Here is an 18785-nt window from a genome sequence, read left to right as displayed (position 1 = left end):
GGTAAGTATATTTTGGTATAGTCATACAATGGGATATTCTGTGTGTAGTGGATATAGACACCAGACACAAAATAGAGTATACCGAATGATTCAAAGTGTATACAGTTTATAAGATGAAATGAGAACTAAGCTATGATATTAGGCTTCAGGATATTAGCTAGCTGCGGGGAAGAGTTACAGAAACGTGCTGGGGTTGAGGGAGATGGTAGGACTAGCTGAGTGTTGGCTACATTCCATTTGTATAGAGTTAACAATGCATGCCCTTTATATTTCTGCATTTTTGAAAGTATTACACATTACAGTAAAAATATTTTAATATTGCAGATACTGTGTGAGCAAAAAAAAACATTTTTAAGTAAAAATGACAGTTTTCACACTTCTAATATTTCTCCATCAGCCAGATTAAGAGGGGAGAAAAAAGATGAACTAATCAGGCCCATCAAGATGTTGGCCAAAATCTTGCAATTATAAAGAAGATTGAAATGAAGATTTGCAAAAACTACAAGTGATGATAAAATTCACCATACTTTATTCTGTGTTGTGTGATGTTAGCCACTGTGAAAGTAAAGCTATCATGACACACAATATGCTTGTAAACTAAACAATATCAATATGAAAATAATTGTTCAAATTTTCTAGTGGTTTAAAATTGTTGTACTCAATCCAGTATTACATTACTTTTCAAATTCACTAAAAGTAATGTTAACTCTTTTGAATAGTTTTAAATAGCTATACAAAGTTACATATTATTGAGTATACTGGTTCTTCCTTAAAATAGATAAAATAATACAGAGAGTCAATATGGAAAAAATTAAAGCTATTCAATTTTTTTCAGAAAATGCTCTCAGAATATGCTGAGAAAAAAGTGCTGAAGATTTCAAAATGCTAATAGAGTTAACAGGCTTAGAATAGTGCCTGGCACTTAGTAAGCACAAATAAATGTTAACTCTTACTGTTTTTGTATGGACAAATCACTTGGAGCAAGATTTTCTACACAGTTGCATGAGAGTTCAATTTTTTTCACCTGACTTATCCTTTTATTACATTTACTAGCTTGTGTTTTGGTAGTGAAATAGACAAAGAAGTATTTTATACATGAAGCCATTATTCTGTTGCTTATCGATTTCATCAGGGAAGGTGTGGTTTTATGGACAAAGAAAGTCAATGAAATCACTGTTAAAGCCGCTGCATATCTAGAATATTTTTGATGGGATCTTAAAGGAAAACTAAAGAAACGAATCCACCTATGGACTGTTCCCAGAGCCGTTACAGACAAGTCACTACAGTAAAGAAATCATAGCCAGAAGTTTACAAAGGGCTACAGGATGGTGCAATATGGCTAACTTGTAGGGACAAAGGTTAAAAACTTACTAGGTTGCTCTTTGTACTTTGTGAGATGGGGCATGAGCAGAGTACTTTTTTTACCATTCAAAAATTATTCGGGAGCTCATGACAGCACTTTTTCCAAGATTTAGGATGTACTAAGACTGACTTATTTCAAAAATGTGCCCTCTTCATCAGTGGTAACAGCTAATCAGGAGTCAGGAGCGCACACATTACAGCTGAGTTGGCTGTTTAGCTCAAAGATGAAAAATAACCGTCCTAAAAGAGCTAAGCTGGAGAGAACAAATTGAACCTGGATGAAGACACTGGCTGAAAACACTGTGAAACCTGTAAAACTTTTCTTGCAAACTTTAAAAATGGGAGAATAGTTGTAAGCCGTTATAAAGTCTCCTGAAGAATTGTAGTTTATTTCAAATCTAATAACTAAGATATTAAACAACTAATTATCAACTTTAATCTATTTAGCTTTTGGAAATAGTTTAGCATAAGGCAGATAGAATTTACTAGTTAATTTTACAATACATTTGCAAATTTGTAGATAGAAAAATATGTATTATTCTAAGTGCAGTTAATACTGAAGTTTTCTTGTTCAAAGCCATATATTTTTCTGAGGTCTCAATTTCAGTAATCAGTCATTAAAACTCAGGGTATAGGGCAGCTAAATTATGAGGCAAATTACTTTAATTCCTCTAACAAAATTTTAAGTTGAAATTTAAAAATTTACGACAACTATATATTTATTTTCACAATATCCAATTAATACATGAAATAAAAATTTTGCTTTAAGCATTCTTCTAACATTTTGACTGAGGTTGTATCTCCCTAAGGGTTAGTGCAGCAAATGGGTATAAAAGTGTGAGTGTAGGGTCCATGTATCTAATTTATCTGTGTGTATCACATTTATACTTCACACTTCCTTTTTAAATTAAGAATAGATAAAAAGAATGTTTTAGGGATCATTGATTTAAAACTGGTAGGAAAGAAAAGATACTGCAAAAGAGATGAGCCCGTGAGGGTCTAAGAAATAGAGAAAGAGAACCGTGTGACTACAAAGTAGGAGAAAATGCTTCTCAAATTGATGAGGTGCTTCACAGAGTCGTGTACCATGAAACGCTTAGGAACCAAGAAGTCTGAAAATAGACCAGGGATTATGCCTAATAAGGAGAAAGTAACTGAGGAAAAAGTTCTGTTAGTCAGGTGGCAGAAACAAAATCCAGATTCTATTCTGTAAATACCTGGAGGAGGGTGAGGAAAAGAAAAGACAGTGAGAGTAACTGCTCTTATGAAAGTTTGACCAAAGATGTGATGAATGGGGCAGTGGAGGAGAGTCAGAGAATGCAAAAGAAGTAGGAAGAATAATTCAGAAAGTCAAGGCGAGAACGGAAGAGAAAGAGTCATACTCCTGGGTGGGGGAACTTGTTTTAGCGAAAGTCCAGGGCGCTTTGTAAATCAATAGAGGTCAAGTGAGTCCCTTTCAAACAAAGGAGCAGGAGAGCAGTGAACGCTGACTGAAGGTGGCCACCATCTCAAAGGGTTAAGTAGCTCCCGAGATTAAGAAATGCCGATTGTGACTGAGAGCTCAGTATAGGAAGGAAAGGGCTGCGGTCTCATCCCTGGACCCTTCATACGGAAATGAAGTTTTCGGATAACGGCAACGCTGAGGACGCGGGTCTTCAGGTAATAACAATTTGTGTCAGAGTCAGATAGGAAGCTATAAGGCTTGAGTGAGGTTGCTGAGGGAAGAGAAAGAAATTTCCAGGAACTGGCAAAGAGAATGGATGGGAAGTGAGGATCTCACAACCGCAGTAAGGAAGGACACGATGTGCTGCGGAGCCTTTGTTCGGGGAGACGAGCGAAGCAGGGAGAAGAGAGGTGGGCAGAAACGTACCCCAGGAAGTACATCATCAAGGAATTAAAGGATAACAAGTGCTGGCAGGACCATGGTGAAAAAGGAACCCTCCTGTATTGTTGTTGGGAATGCAAAAAAGTACAACCATTATGGAAATCATATGGAGGTCTCTCAAAGAACGGAAATTTTAAAAATCTATAGGACACCCCTCGACATACAGTACAGCAATATGTTCATGCCAGTGTTTATAGCTGCACAATTCCTAATACTTAATTCTGGAAACAGCCTGTGTGCCCATCAACAAATGACTGGGTAAAGAAAGTGTGGTATCTGCACATGATGGAATACTACTCAGGTATAGAGAAGGGCAAAGCGGAGATATCTGCAGGAAAATGGATGCACTCGGAGTGCAAAATATTGAATGAAACAAATTAGACACATACATTTGAATACCATATGGTATTGCTCGTCTGAGTAAGGCTAAGTACAAACTAACAGGAAAAAAAGGAAGGGATCGAAGGAAACAAGGGACAGAGCTCCTGCACATGGAAAGGGGTCCAGGAGACCAAGGACAAGAGGTAAGGGGAAGGGAGAGGGAAATAGGTAGAGTGAAGGTGCACCATGTCCAAGCGCCTAATAACCTCAAACAACGTGGACATGCGTGCCATAAACATGAACTAAGATGAATAATATCAACGAGAATGAACTGGGGAAATGGGAACTGGAGGAGGAGAGGGGAAGGAAGAGGATTAAAAAAAGAAACAAGTTCATTATGTTCACGGACCCACTCCCCAAGATGACCGCGAAGTGCACGTACTGCAAACATTTGCTAATAAAATAAAGAGAAAAAAAGACTGAGAGGAAAGTGGTGTTATAGCAGTAAACAAGAGCTCAGGAGAGAGCATTTGAAGCCGCGTCTTGAGCATGCTGACATTCTGACACACAATAAAGTCCAAGTTCTGACTGCACTAATAAGAACTTAAAATAGAAGACTGAGAAAAACATTCAACAGAGGTAGAGACATCCGGGTCCTTTGACGTCGTATTGGGAGAATCACGACCAAGAGAGCGTGAGCTGAGCAGGACGTTGTGGGTGAAGCGGAGCGACGCTGGGGACCCAGGGTCATCCTGGAACTTAGACTCTGGAAGGGGTTCTGATAGAGGATGAAGCATTACACCCTGTACATGTGAACTGAGACACCACCTTCCCCCAGTAACAGGTACAGTGTGTGTGTTTTCTATCAGTTAAAATGAACTTCATAAAAATATGCAAAGTAAAATCTATAAATAAGTACAATAGAGAAGGGGTCAGTAGCAGGATCTACGAGTCAGAAAAGGCAGACAAGCAGCTGGGAGGAGAAAGGGTTTCAAAGGACTGTTGTCGGGATGGGGTTGAACTGAGGAGGCGGGAAGCAGTCTCCCAGGACGTGGGCCTCTTTTGTGCCCTCATTCAGAATAGCGTGGACTTCTGTATCTCAGCAGCACTGCCAGGAGAGAGTGCCGTTTAATACTGCGTGGAATGTGGACGCTTGAAAAAGGAATGAGGTGAGCGGTATTTGTCAGAATTGCTTCTAGTTCCGTTTTAAATCAAGGGGTCAGGAGGCATCCTTTTCAAAGACTTGCGTGAAAGACTAGGTTTTCAGACACAGGAGGATAAGGTGATTTTAACTGCGATTTTTAAGAAATGAATTTAGAATAATTTGCCCAGAAACAAACCTATTACACAGCACTCTGCACCTACCATCTGCCGTCCCCCGCAAGCCTTGCTCTGCAGGGCCGTTTCAGGGCTGTTCGGGCGCCCTCTGATTCAGGCGCGCTCACTCACACCACCGAAAACCAGCTGAACCTAAAAAATGGGTCACATAATTGATTCCACTGCAACTTCTTTAATTCATGGTAAGCTTATTTTCCTGTGTTTTGGTCACAGATTCACTCACAGAATTTGAAAGTTCAGGTTTTCTCATTAAAACAAGAGCTATGAAGCTTGCGACCATAACCATGCAAGTTACTACCTTTAAACTTGCAGAGAGACTAAGGAAGGAAGGAAGAAGGCAGTTTGCATACACAGGAAGAGCCCCTCCACGATTAATCCTCCACACATGTCCAGTAAGCTGATCGTGATATTGCAGGGGAGGCAATGGCCACTTTATCTCTGAGAAAGAAAACCCAGCACAGCCAGGTTTACCCAGTCTCCACGGTGATTAGACCATCACTTCTGAAGGCAGCAGTTGTTTATCCCCCTAAGAATAACAGTTTTTGTAGATAGTTATCTACTGATGCCTCACTTTAAAATAAGAATATTTTCACTAAGCATTACTTAAAACACCTCATTTACCTCTGACTTCATTCATAGAGTATTAGAGAAACAAGAGGCAGAATTAATTGAGCTTAATGAAAGCTTGTGACGTCCTCACTGCAGTATGATAGACAAAAATTCTAAAACTCTTTTCAACCAAGATATGTGATTATATTGAGTTCTCCCTGCCTCTGTGACCTAGGGTTTGATGTTTTCCCAAGAGGTAGTCAAATTAACATCCAATCAGAATGCGGTATTGCTAAGAGTCAAATTACCTGCTTCCCAGTTTCAGCAAGGAAAGTAGAGGAAGATGCAACTGAAACATTTCCTTGAAATATGAATACCGGTAATCTCTTCCTTTAATACATAGCATGTTCTTGCAATATTTCTGGAAAGTGAAGGTTCAAAATAGTGTTCATAAATAAAGAATTTTTTCTGAGAGAACATGGTAAGCTTTTTGATTAATGAGACGTGATAGGATTCCTAATCATAACTCCAGCAGAAATACTTTTTCTTGAATATAGTCCCAGTCAGTCCCGGAGCAAGAGAATGTCCTGGGATGGCTAGAATATATGGTTCTCGTGCTCCTATCAGGGCAACTAGGGAAGTAGATACACACATCTTTATTTTAAAATTTTTGTGATTTAACTGATTCACCAAAATAGACAAATTATATATATACTTATGGGGTACCATGTAATATTTGATTCATGCATATCTTGTGTTTAAATAGTGTGAAACATATTATGCTTATATCCTCATTCACTTTTTAGTGAAAGTAATTTTCTGTTTGCATCTAGCAATGTTACTGACTTTCGTGTGCTAATTTTGTATCCTGCATCTTTGCTGAGTTCATTCATTGGTTCTCAAAGTTATTTGATGGAGTTTTAGAGTTTTCTGTTTACTGCTTTGTGTCATTTTCAACCACTGACAAATTGACTGTTTTTCCAATTTAGGTGCCCTTTTTTTTCTTGCTTCAGCCTACTTGCTCTGGCTAGGATTTTAGTTAATATGCTGAATATAAGTGGTTAAAGTGAAAATTCTTGTGTTTTTCCAGACCTTAGGAAGTTCTCAGCTTTTCACCACTGAATATAATGTCAGCTATTGGCTTAATATAAATTGGCTTTATTATGTTGAAGTACACTCCTTGCATGCCTAATTTGTTTCTCACTTTTATGAAGAAATGTTGAATCTTATCAAATGTCTTTTCTTCACCAACTTAGATATAACCATATGGTTTTTGTCCTTCATTCTCTTGATGTGCTGCATATTGTTGGGATGTGTGGTGTACTGAGCCATCCTTGTGTCCCTGGATAAATCCTTCTTGATCATGGTGAATAGTGTTTTTATTGGTACATTGGATTTGATTTGCTAATATTTTGTTGAGAATTTTTGCACATAAGTTTATCAAGATATTGGCCTGTAGCTTGTTCCTTAGTTGTGTCTTTGTCTGCCTTTTGTTTTTAAATCAAGTTAACACAGCCCTTATAAAACATTTGAGAAAGGTCTTTCCTTTTTTTTGGAATAATTTAAGGAAAAATTGTATTATTTCTTATATAAATGTTTGACAGTATTCAAAAGTGAAGCCATTTATTCTTGGGCTTTACTTTGATGGGAAACTTTTAATCACTGATTTAATCTCATGAATTTTTACTGATCTGTTCAGGTTTTTTATTTCTTTGTGATGTAAATTTGTTAGTATTTATCCATTTTTCCTATGTTATCAAATTTGATGGCATATAATTCTTCAAAATAATCTCTAGTGATCTTCTGTATTTCTGGGCTATCATTTGTAATGATTGCCTTTTCTAGTTTTGTTTATTGGACTCTTCTTTTCTTAGTCTCTGTAGTCATTTGTTTAGATTTTCTCAATGGTATCCAAGAGCCAACTCTTGGTTACATTGATCTTCTGTATTTTTTAGTCTCCTTTTCATTTAGTTTTTCCAGAGAAAAACTTATTATAAAGGAAAACATAATTCTTATTATGTTTTCCTTTACCAAATTTGGGTTTAGATTACTCTTGTTTGTCTGGTTCTTTGAGATGCAATGAAAGATTAGTTATCTGATATCTTTCTATATTTTTGATTAGGTATTAATTTTCTCTAAACTTCCCACTTGATCTGCTTTTATTCTATACTGTAGATTTCGGTATGTTGTATCTCTATTTTCATTTCTCCCAATAATTTTTAAATTTTTTCTATGATTTCTTCCTTTTTCCACTGGTTACTCTAAAGTAAGGGGCTAATTTCCATGTGTTTTTATAGTTTCAAAATTTCTCTATCAACTATTGCTAAAAAAAAGATACTTAATGAGATTTCAGTTAATTAAAATTTATTGAGACTTGTTGTGTGGCCTATCATATGATCTACCATGAAAAATGGTCTGTGTGCTGCTGAGAAAGATATGTATTCAACAGCTACTGGCCAAATCATTCTGTAGCTACCTATTAGGTCCATTTTAGTCTAAGATGCAATTTAATTCTGATGTTCCTTAGTGGATTGTCTTGGGGATGATTTCTCCATTGGTGAAAGTGAGTTTTAAAAGTTTATGACTATTATTGTATTGGAGTTTATTTTCCCTTTCTGTCTAATAATATTTACTTTATACATTTGGGTGCTCCAATATTAGGTGGATATATATTTAGAATTATTTCCTTTTGTTAAATTGACCACTTTGCCACTATACAATGATCTTCTTTGTCTTTTTTTATTGCTTTTGCTTTAAAGTCTGTTCTATCTGGCATTTGCATGGCTATTCCTACCTTCATTTGGCTTCCGTTTGCTTGAAATAGCTTACTTTATCCCTCTTTTTGCAGTCTGTGGTACTGTGAGTGGAGTTTAAACATGACTGACTCAGGGGTCCTCCTAGAGGATGGATGGAGCACACTTCTATGCAGGTCTGGGTGGGACATGGGGGCATAGCCTTGGGGGTCTATGTGTGCTCGCTGTCTCATTCATCCCTGGCAGTCTTCACCTGCTCTGCTTCCTGATCACCATGAATTAAGCAGCTTTGTTCTATCACAGTCTTCCACTACAGCCAGCTGATACTAAGCCTTGAGTGAATTAAACTTCTTTTCCTTCAAGTTATGTGTGTGGGAACTGTGTCTGAGTGATGAGAAGGTTAACACAGTACCTTAGAGATAAAGTCAGTTTTTTGTTAACAATATAGCTGCAAGGTAGTCAGGTGTGTCCTTTAAGGTAGTCAGGTCTCTCTTTTTATGCTTTCTATCACTCCATGAATTTTCGCACTTTAATTTTTTTGACGAGTGATCTCACTGTGTTGTCCTAGCTGGACCTGAACTCCTAGACCCAAGTGATCCTCTCATCTCAGCCTTCTAGGTAGCTGAGACTATAGGTGCATGCCATCACATCCAGTTACTCTATGACTTTTAATTGGGTGACTTAATACATTCACAGTCAAAATAGTTACTGATAGGCAAGGTCTTGCTGCAGTCCTTATGTGATTTCTAGTTTTACTGCCACTCCTTTCTCTTTCTATCAGAGTTACCCTTGGTGGTTAAATGAATTACTGTAATAGTGTTCTTGGATTCCTCACTTACTATTTTTGGCTTGTCTATTACAAATTTTTGCTTTATGGTTACAGTGAAGCTTACAAAACTCTTTGGATTATACCAAACTATTTTAAAGTAATAGTATCTAAACATGATCATAAAGATAAGAATGCAAGCAAACAAATGAACAAAAGAACAATAGAATGTTTGGTAATAAGAAAATTCTTCACCCAGGGCAGTGGTCCATGCCTGTAATCTCAGCTATTCAGGAAGCTGAAGCAGGAGGATAACTGGTTTGAGTCCAGTCTCTCCAACTTAGTAAGACTCTGTCTCAAAATAAAAAACAATAAAAAGGGCTGAGGGTGTAGCTCAGTCATAAAGTACTACTGGATTCAATTCCCAGTACAGGAGAAAAAAACTCTCTCGCTGTTCTACATTTCTTTCCACAATTTGAAATTTTTATACACCATTTATGGTTCTCCATTTTGCCTATCTTTAGCATTGCATGGTTACTGTTCTTTTTTTTTTTTTTTTTTTTTTTTTTTTTTTTTCCGGTACCGGGAACCGAACTCACGACCTTGCGCTTGCCAGGCAGGTGCTTTGCCGCTGAGCTAAATCCCCAGCCCCTGGTTACTGTTCTTTATACTGGTTTCATTTTTAGTATTTATGCCAAAGATATAAAGGGTTTGTGCAGCACATGTGCACCATTAGAGCATGTTGAATTTGTCTAGTACTCTAATTAGTAGTTTTAAATCTTCCTGTATTTCATCCTTAGTCATAAACATCTCTTTCTTCCAGTGTGAAAAACTTTCTTTATCATTTCTTGTAAAAAAAAAAAAAGGTCTAGTAGATACAGACCCTCAGTTTTTGTTTTTCTGGGAAAGTCTGCATCCTCCTTCATTTCTAAAGAATAGTTTTGCTGGGATGGCAGGGTTTCTTCCACAAGTAGTGGGAAAATCTCTCTTTCTTGGCCTATAAGTTTTCTGCTAAGAAGTCTACTCTGAGGTGCATTGAGGTGCAATAATATTTTATTTATTTCTTTGAAGCCTTGAGAATCTATTCTTTACCTTTTACCTGTGAAAGATTGACTATAATATGTCCTAGGCTACATTTGGTTAAGGTAAGTTTGAATGATGACCTCTGATCTTACTGTACTGGATATTTGTATCCATTTCTAGGCTTGGGAAGTTGTCTGTAATTTTTTTTAATAGGCTTTCTACTCTTTTGGAATTCAAGTCCTTCCTGAAGCCCAGTATTCCAAATCCAAGTATCCCCTTTAACACTATCCTGAAGTTCCTTTAAACTTTCTTCATTTCTATTCATACTTTTTCTCTGCTACAACTCTATATGTTCAAATAGCTGTCTTGGAGCTGAATTATTTTTCTGTCTGTCTCATCTATTAGTATCCTATTCTTGACACCTTCTATAGCATCTGTAATTTTCCAAGTATAATTTCCAGCTCTAGAGCTTCTGTTTGAGCTTTTCTATTACTTTTATCATTTTTAAACTTCTCTATTAGAGCACTAAAATATTTTTCTATTTTCTTCAAGCTCGTTGCTTTTTCCATGAAGTAGCTATTTTAAATTCTCTGAAGAACCTCCTCCCATACTGATTAATGCATGGTCAGTCTCTGGGTCCTTATTTTGTGTATCACATGATGTTCATGGTTTCCTGAAAGCTCCTGAGATTTGTTCAAGTGCAGTGTCATTTGGATACTGAAGAGTGAGGTATTTATTCCAGCTTTTCTAATCTGGCTTTTTTTGTAGCTCTCTTTCCAGAAATTTTAAGCAGGCTGCCTGTTATCTCTGGGCCTATAGCTGCTTTTTCTATTTCAGCACGGGATGGCACCCTGCTCCAGATTTGCCATGTGTGAGTTGTTAGTGATGTCACTGTTTCAATGCTAGCAGGCGGAGCAAGCCCACATTTTTCCTAAATACACTGTTGGTGTACAGTTCAGAAAGAAGCAGTAGAGTACCTGTGCTAGAGTATTGTGACCCCGTATTGCTTTCACTTATAATTAGTGGCTTATATTCAGGCATGGTAGGATTCTGCCTGGCTCTGGCCAGAGTCACTGCAAATCTAGCAGCCTCAGGATTTTCTGTCTGACCTGTGTCCTTCAGAGCTGCCAAGTTGTGTCACACCCTGAGCTTGTGTAGCCTGAGGAGGAGGACCAGTTGTGCCCCAGGCTTATTACAAAGCTGAATCTTATGGCACCAAAATTTTCGCCTGTCTCACCAGTGTACAGGTCTCACTTGATGCTGGCATCAGCCTAGAGGCTCTGTCTGGGAGCTCTGGTTTGCACACCATGCTTTTAGTGTCTGCCAAGTGCATTGTAGCAGGGCTGACCTGGGCTCTAGGGCAAAGGTCTCTGCTGACTTTTATGTGCTTCTGTCAGGAAGGCAGAGTCCTGCTCTGTCACCTCAGACTGGGGGAGGGCTATGGAGGCAATCAACCCTGTGCACTTGCCCTTCTGCAGTTCCAGGGCTTGTAGTCTGTGGGTACTGGCCTGGCCTCAGGGATTGTGGGATTTGTCTAGCACATGGTTTTAGCAGGGCAGGCCTGGTACTAATGCATGGACTTAATTCCTTCCCCTCCCTGCCACAAGTTCACTCTAGACCTTGACTTGAGGGAGGAATGATGCGGGCAACTCCTTCCTTCTTGCTTTCTTTCTTGTATCTTTTTATTCTGCCGGCAGGCTGCTTGGTGTCATATCTGAGTTCCTCAGGCCTTGTGGAGGTAGTAGGCAACTTTCTTTTCCATAGGCCTTCTGTCTCTTCTCTGACCTAAGGAAAAAAAGGGCAGGACAGATAGGAAACCTCCTTTAAGTGTCTGACTTTTTAGTGATATTTGGATCAGGCAGTGGAGAAGAGGATCTGTGCCATCTGCCAACCACGATCCAATCCGGAGATATCTAGGTGCCAAGATCCAGGCAAGCACCTGTGACTGCAGGTGAAGCCCATGATCCGCTACCAGCACAGAGCCCAGCCAACAAAGTGCCCGTGGTCAGGGGCCGTGGACAGGAAGTGATAGCTGCAAGGGTGTCTCCCATGAAAAGGACACAGCCTGAAGCCCTGAGAGCAGGGGAGCGGTGAAAAGAAGCTTTTCCTGTGCTGATTATGTGACCCCTGCCCAGACCCTCTACAAACATCATAAGGCTGCAGGGAACAGGAGAGTTCTCAGAAGACAGCATGATTTTGGGATTGACGGGACCCAATGCGAAACATTTCTTTACAACTGGAATGAAGAAGGGTATATTCTGTATGAAGAAGACAGTTTATGAGTATAGGTAGATAACTGTAGGAAACCCGAGAATATTACCCAAAAGAGAGGACTATATGGATCACTATATTTAGATTAGTTTTCATAGTTTACATTCTTGCTTGTTTTAATAATTTAGTTAGAAAATCCAAAACATTGTTATAGTGAAACTGTATAATGCACAATGAGACATTGTTAGATTTTTTTAAACTCTTGATACTCTTCTAAATTAGTTATGGTAATTCAATAATATAACAAAAAAAGAACAAACATGTTCTTTCATATACACAAAGACACACAGTATAAGACAAATACATACAGAATCCTATGCTCTCCCTAGGTTTGCTCTTTTTTAAAAAGACCACTTGATAATCTTCTAAATTCCTAAATGTGTGTAGTAATTCAACCATATAATAAATGACACAGATCACCCCACATACACACAGATGGAACCACATTTAATACACAAACATTACTGTGCATTCTTCTGGAATCATAATTTGAATATGCACAGCAAATGTATATTTCTTGTCATTATACCTGACCTTCCTTCATTTTAATGTGTCATCTGAATTCCAGTTATTGTTCTTGTTTTAACTTAAATTTAATTCTCAGAAAGAAGTTAGTTAATGAGAAACTTCTTTCTAAATATCACTTGGAATTTCTTCTGAAGTATCACTTAAATTTATTTTCTAAAGTGAAAAAGTACAGAGTGGAATGGAGCAGTTGTTTATATAAGCAGAGAGAAAGGTTCCCTTTTAAGTCAGTTGAAGAGGATCAATTTTTTACAAAGCAAAAGGGAAAGAACATTCTCTGGACTACTTCATGTTGTTTTTAAATGTAAAGGCCCCCCTGGCCAAGACAGGTTCTTTGTAGCAATCTAAGGAAAAACAAGACTGTTTGTCTTTAGGGGTCAGAGGGCACAAGTAAATGCAATCATGAACTGAGAGTCCCAATAAATGTTTGGAAAAGCACAATCTTACCGAACAAAATGACCTCATGTCTAAGATAAAAGACAGGTTTGGAAAAATTCATTTTCTTTTATGAATTTTGTCTTACTTCCTTTCCTTGTCATTGGGACATAGCACAGGGCACTCACAACTTAAAGGAGGAGCAGCTTATTTTGGCTCACAATTTGCACAGGTTCAATCCATAGTCTGCAGGCTACAAGACAGGCAGCAGGGCACAGAGACATCATAGAGGAGAATAAACTTAAGATATGGGGTTGGGAAGCAGAAAGAGAAGGAAATAGACCCTCCCAGGCCACCATATTCCCAGTGACCATCTCCTCCAATCAGACTTCACCTTCCAATCCCACATTAACTATAAACTCATCAGTGGACTAATCCACTGTAAGTGTCATGCCACCACAATCTGTCACCTGAAAGTCCCACCTATGAGTACAGGAGGCTTTGGGGAGGGACATCTTGATATACACCATCATAGATATCTAGGGAAACAGTTTTGAAGTAATTTTCTCCTTTCTTTGTTGGTGAGATGAGTCTTCAATGCCTTGTAATTATATCTTTACTTTCAGCAAGAACACTAAAATCAACTAGCAAACCAAGAATAACATGAAAAACAATTTAATAATCATTCTCTATTATCAAGAAGGATCCTGTTGATTTATTTCTAATGATAAGTTAAGTGGAAACTGAAGAATAAATAGGATTTATTCTTAAATATATTGTTGTTTTGTTTTTTTGCTTTTTGCTTTTTCTCTGGTACCGGGAACCAAACTCACGACCTTGCCCTTGCCAGGCAAGTGCTTTGCCGCTGAGCTAAATCCCCAGCCCCTAATAGGATTTATTCTTTAAGTTTAACTATAGAAAGGTCACAAAGGCTTTATGCATGAAAGTTCAAATTGATGTATGTTCCCATTCATTCTTTGCATACATCTTCAGAATGAAGAATTGACATTCTTGAAGTAGAGACTAATTGAGAATTTTACACCTTCCATTGCTGTCACCCATTTTCTCATGCCTAGGAAACGTGGAGCCATTGTGTACACACTCGGTTCTTAATTCTCACTGTCTAACATTACCAGTACTTTGATTTGTAACTTTTATGAATTATTAACAAATCTAAATTGAATGTCTGGGATAGTATTTAATCACCCATGTTTGCAACGATTGCATATGAATATATTTAAAAGCACAAGATTTGTAATATACATTTATATGGATAAAACAAGTTAGAATATTTGTGCTTCTCATCTGTATAATAAACAGTACTGTTAGGAGTGTTTTTTGGATACAAGCTCAATGAACTGGAATGAATGCTCAAAAAAAAGAAATGGAAAAAAGAAAAGAACTGATGTGTCTAGGTAGTGGCCACTATTAACTCTCCAAAAAGAAGTCTTAAAATGAAGTCTATATTTGATTGATGAATTCATCCAGTTATATTATAGTTGTTTAAAACACTGAGATAAAAACTAAGTGAATACAGCAGGTACAGTCAGTACTTTCAGGGGGTGGTTTATAAGAGGAATGGACACTAAGTAACTGTGCAAACTGCATTACCAAAGTACAAAGTGCTTGAAGAGTAGAAAGGGGGTGCTTTCTAAAGTTTATACCGTAAGGGAAATTTTGTAGGAACTCAACATTTAGAAAACATTAAGGGACAAGAGTTGGCAAAGAACGTTCTAGGCAAATGAGAGAGCCAACCTACAAGACTGGAGTAAAGAGTGATGGGACTGCATAGCTATGAGGGGATTGGAGGTCAAGTCTGGAGGATTCACCCAGCTCCAGCCACCTTCATCCCATAACATGAATTCCTATCTTGTTCCTGGAGTCATAAATAGATGATAAGTGAAGTCATGTGATTGTTGAAATTCCTAAGAATGGTAAAAGGAAAACTGGGTCAGTAATGGAACCTTGAGAAATTTCCACTACCAGTATTTAGATCAAAGAAAGTGATCTGGCAAAAGGCACTAAAAATTGGTCCTCAGAATGGTAGCAGGGATATCAGAAGCCAAGAAAAGGGAATGAGGAGAAAAGTCCAATGTTGCTGAAGGGTAGAGCAAGATAAAATTAGATCAGTTACTGCCCAGATTGAAGTGTTTTAATAGCAATGGATGTGCGGAAGAAAGAAAGGGAAGAATAACAGGAGACTGGAGGATATGGAGGAAGTAAAGGATCAGTGGATCTCAGGTTCTGATGATGTCATGGAAAAGCAGTTTTGTAAATGGGAGATTTGGCTCAAGTGTGGACAATAAACACAAGCCTAGGAGCACAGGTGAGAAAGGAAAATTTGGGACTTTTGGTAGGGGGATCATTTCAGTTGATCGCAGATTTCAGATGTGACTCTAGGAGTGAAAGGCTAGGTACAGGAGTGAAAAGTTCCTTGTAGTAAGGAGCTGAGTAGCTGGGATGATGAAGGGAACATTCAGCTGCATGTCCATGTCGTCCACAGTCACAACCTTGCTGGGGCTGGCAGGGACAAAAACAACCCTGGTGCTGGAGTCCTTTTGAGGACTTTTCATGATGACTATACATTGTTAGTGTTAGGGTTTTTGGCACTAGTGAAAAGTAAAACAAAGTAAAAAATGCCCTTATTGTAGGCACAGATGGCTGGGTGGGGGCCATGGCCAGGCTGGGGGTGGGGTTTAGGGGCTGCCTGTATGACGTGGCAGATGGTGATTGGGCAGGGGAGTGGGAAAAAGGTAACAGGACATTGTAAAAAAGAAGTAGGAGGTTGTAACCTGGCCAGGAAGGACAAAGGCGGGGTTTGGCACATGGCTATCCCTGGGCTGCACCATGTTGGTTCATGGCTATGGTGACCAGGTAGAATTTTAACCTGGGTAGAAACCCATCAGTTAGAAGTGAGATGGTGGGAGTATGGAAGTAGGTGGAAGTGAGGATTCCTCAGACAGCACTCAGGAGTAGAGGATCACCGGCCTGAGGAGAGCAGGGATGTAGAGGAATAAGGAAGTAGTAATCGTCATTAACAGAGTAAGTGGCATTTGCAATGGAGATTTGGTCAAAGTAGGAAGGAAGATACAATATCTGGAAGGCAGCTGAATAGGCAGTGAAGCCTGTAGATAAACATCGAAGCTTACAAGGCACAGCGGAAGAATTTAAGAGCTAGGGTAGGGGAGAGAGAAGGGAAAGACTTGGAGGTTAAAGCATGCAACTGGATAACAAAGAAAGGAGCACTGCAGGACTTTCACTGCAGTAGAAACATAAACACCTGTGTGTGGTGTGGACACCAGGGGTGTGAAAAGAAAGCTAAGGCAGAGTCAACCATTCAAGGACCATCTCCCTGCCTTTAGGGCAAGGCTGGGCAAAGGAGCCCAGCTATAACAAAGCAAGGGAGAGACTGGAAAATCTGAGCTGTACTAGATGCTCCGCTGTGGGACTGCCTTCAGCAAAATGAGGTTGTTTCTGGAAGACTAATATGTTCATAAAATGACCAGTGTGCAGGAGGCTGGCACCAACAAGAACAGACTGTGTAACAGTGGACCTGTTCTAATCGAGTGGTGTTTTTGTCTCTTCAATCTTTCATGACAAAAGTTTTAGGTTATTTTTTTTAATTCAGCATTTCTTCATTGCACTGTGGAGTATTCTAATGTATACGAAGTTTACATGAACTACTAGAGTTTCCCTAAATATTTTAATTTTAAAAATTGAATCTGGGAAGAAAATATGAAGCTACTGAGAAACTATGATTGAATATCAATCTAATCACTTGAAATTAGTGTATGTTGCAAAAATGTCTAAATCTACAATAGGAAATTTCTTATATGATGGTTGAGCTTGCTTCTTGCCAAAAGCTGTGTGATAATATCAGCCTGATAGCAAATTTTAAAAGATGCACTGTGTGATGGATTTATGATATTTGGGGTTTGACTGAGTCAAATGTTAATAAGTGTGGTGTTTTAGTTTTAACTACTGTCAGTTTTCAAGCTTCAATTTTTTGAATTATCCCTGACAGTATTACTGGATCCCATTGTTTGTCATTATAAAAAGAATTTGGAGTCAGATGCGGTGACAATAACCCTTAATCCCTGAACTTTGGGAGGCTGAGGCAGGAGGTTTGCAAGTTTCAGTCCAGCCGGGGCAAGTTGGCAACTTAGCAAGAAGCTGTCTCAAAATAAAGAATAGAAGGTCTAGGAATGTAGCTCAGTGTGAAAGTCCTGGGTTCAATCCCTGGTGACAAAGAGAAAGGAAGAAGGAAAGAAAGAAGAAAAAAAAAGGAAGGGGCAGTTTTGTTGGCCCTTGCTTTTGTTCCCGGCTTTTGGGGGGTTGGGTTGGAGGTTTCTCCTTGGGTTTGAGGCCGGCTTGATTTCCCCGTTGGGCCCTTTTTTCAAAAAAAAGAAAAGAAGGGAGGGAAAGAAAAAAAGGGAAAAGAGAAAATGTTATCTACAACCGACTTACCATTTTCTATTTTAATTCTCAGCTTTAACAATTTGAACAACTTAGGGTCAGAGTCTGTGCAGTATTTACATTGGTACTCGCACACTGGGGTTCTGAGCATATGTTATCTATCACCACACAGTACTGTGTGACCATGAGGAAAACCCAGCAGCACACAGCAGCAATCTTGCTTTCTTAGGTTCATGCCTGGAGTTCGGCTGAACTGTATTGGTGTTAGAGGACCTGTGCTGGTTCCCCTCGATTCTATAGGCTCTTCTGGCTCTCAGTTGCCTCAGCTTCGACACCTGGATAACCACTTCAGCTCACGCCCGACCTCCAGCAGGCAGTCTGAGCATGCCCGCAGGGTTTAGGGAAAGGACAAGCTCCAGCAGAACCCGTAGTGCAAGCACTGCGGGCCTCTATCTGTGTCGGTACCATGTTGTTCCCGAAGAAACCATACGGGGAAGCCAAAATTAATTAGGCGGGCATGGCCAGGGTCAAGGACATGCTCTTGGGGAGTGGGGAATGGGGACCATTGGTGCAACCAGTCCTCTGCACTGAGAATCCCAACGGGTCAGTGCCAGAGAGCGCACTGGTGACAGGGCAGGAGGAGAGTCCCTCCAGGCTCCACCCTGCTCCTGTCCTTAACATGGGTGAATTGTTCTATCACACTGACTCTGCCCTCTCCAAGCTGTGGAAGCCTTTGATTCTATAAAGACAAGCTTTTAATGAATTCAATGCTATAATAGTCTGAACAAGGAAATTCAACGTAAAGTTGTTCATTATCCTGTCCTCCAGGAAGTCAGAATGGCTCATGTGAAAAGCCAAAACTGATTGGCTAATTTTGACAATAAATTTTCAAATATTTTGTGATCACATTAAACTGCTAACTTTCTAGTGTGGATTTGGGTTTGAAGTGAAGTGCTGAAGTTTCAGCTCCTGGTTCGACTGTCTATACAGGATCCGAGCAGATGAATTTTTTCTTAGTTTTATGTGGTACTAGGCACTGAACCCAGGGCCTTCTAATTGCGCTACATCCCCACCCTTTTTCTATATTTTATTTTAATACAGGGTCAAAATGTGCTGCTGAATTCCCAAGGCTGGGCTTGAGCTGTGACTCTCCTGCCTCTGTCTCCCAGAGATATGGGACTGCAGGCATGTGCACCTGTGC

At 39.1% G+C, this 18785-nt stretch overlaps 1 protein-coding gene across 2 annotated transcripts in view; it reads left to right on the top strand.

Annotated features, from left to right (window-relative positions):
- The window catches only part of Themis (thymocyte selection associated), a 165206-nt gene that overhangs the window by 132846 nt on the left and 13575 nt on the right, over window positions 1-18785 (top strand). The gene's annotated exons all lie outside the window — the stretch shown is intronic.

Source organism: Chinchilla lanigera, unplaced genomic scaffold, assembly GCF_000276665.1.
Source record: "Chinchilla lanigera isolate Chin_1 unplaced genomic scaffold, ChiLan1.0 scaffold00035, whole genome shotgun sequence".
NCBI lineage: Eukaryota > Metazoa > Chordata > Mammalia > Rodentia > Chinchillidae > Chinchilla > Chinchilla lanigera.
This window is presented reverse-complemented; position numbering and strand designations above follow the sequence as displayed.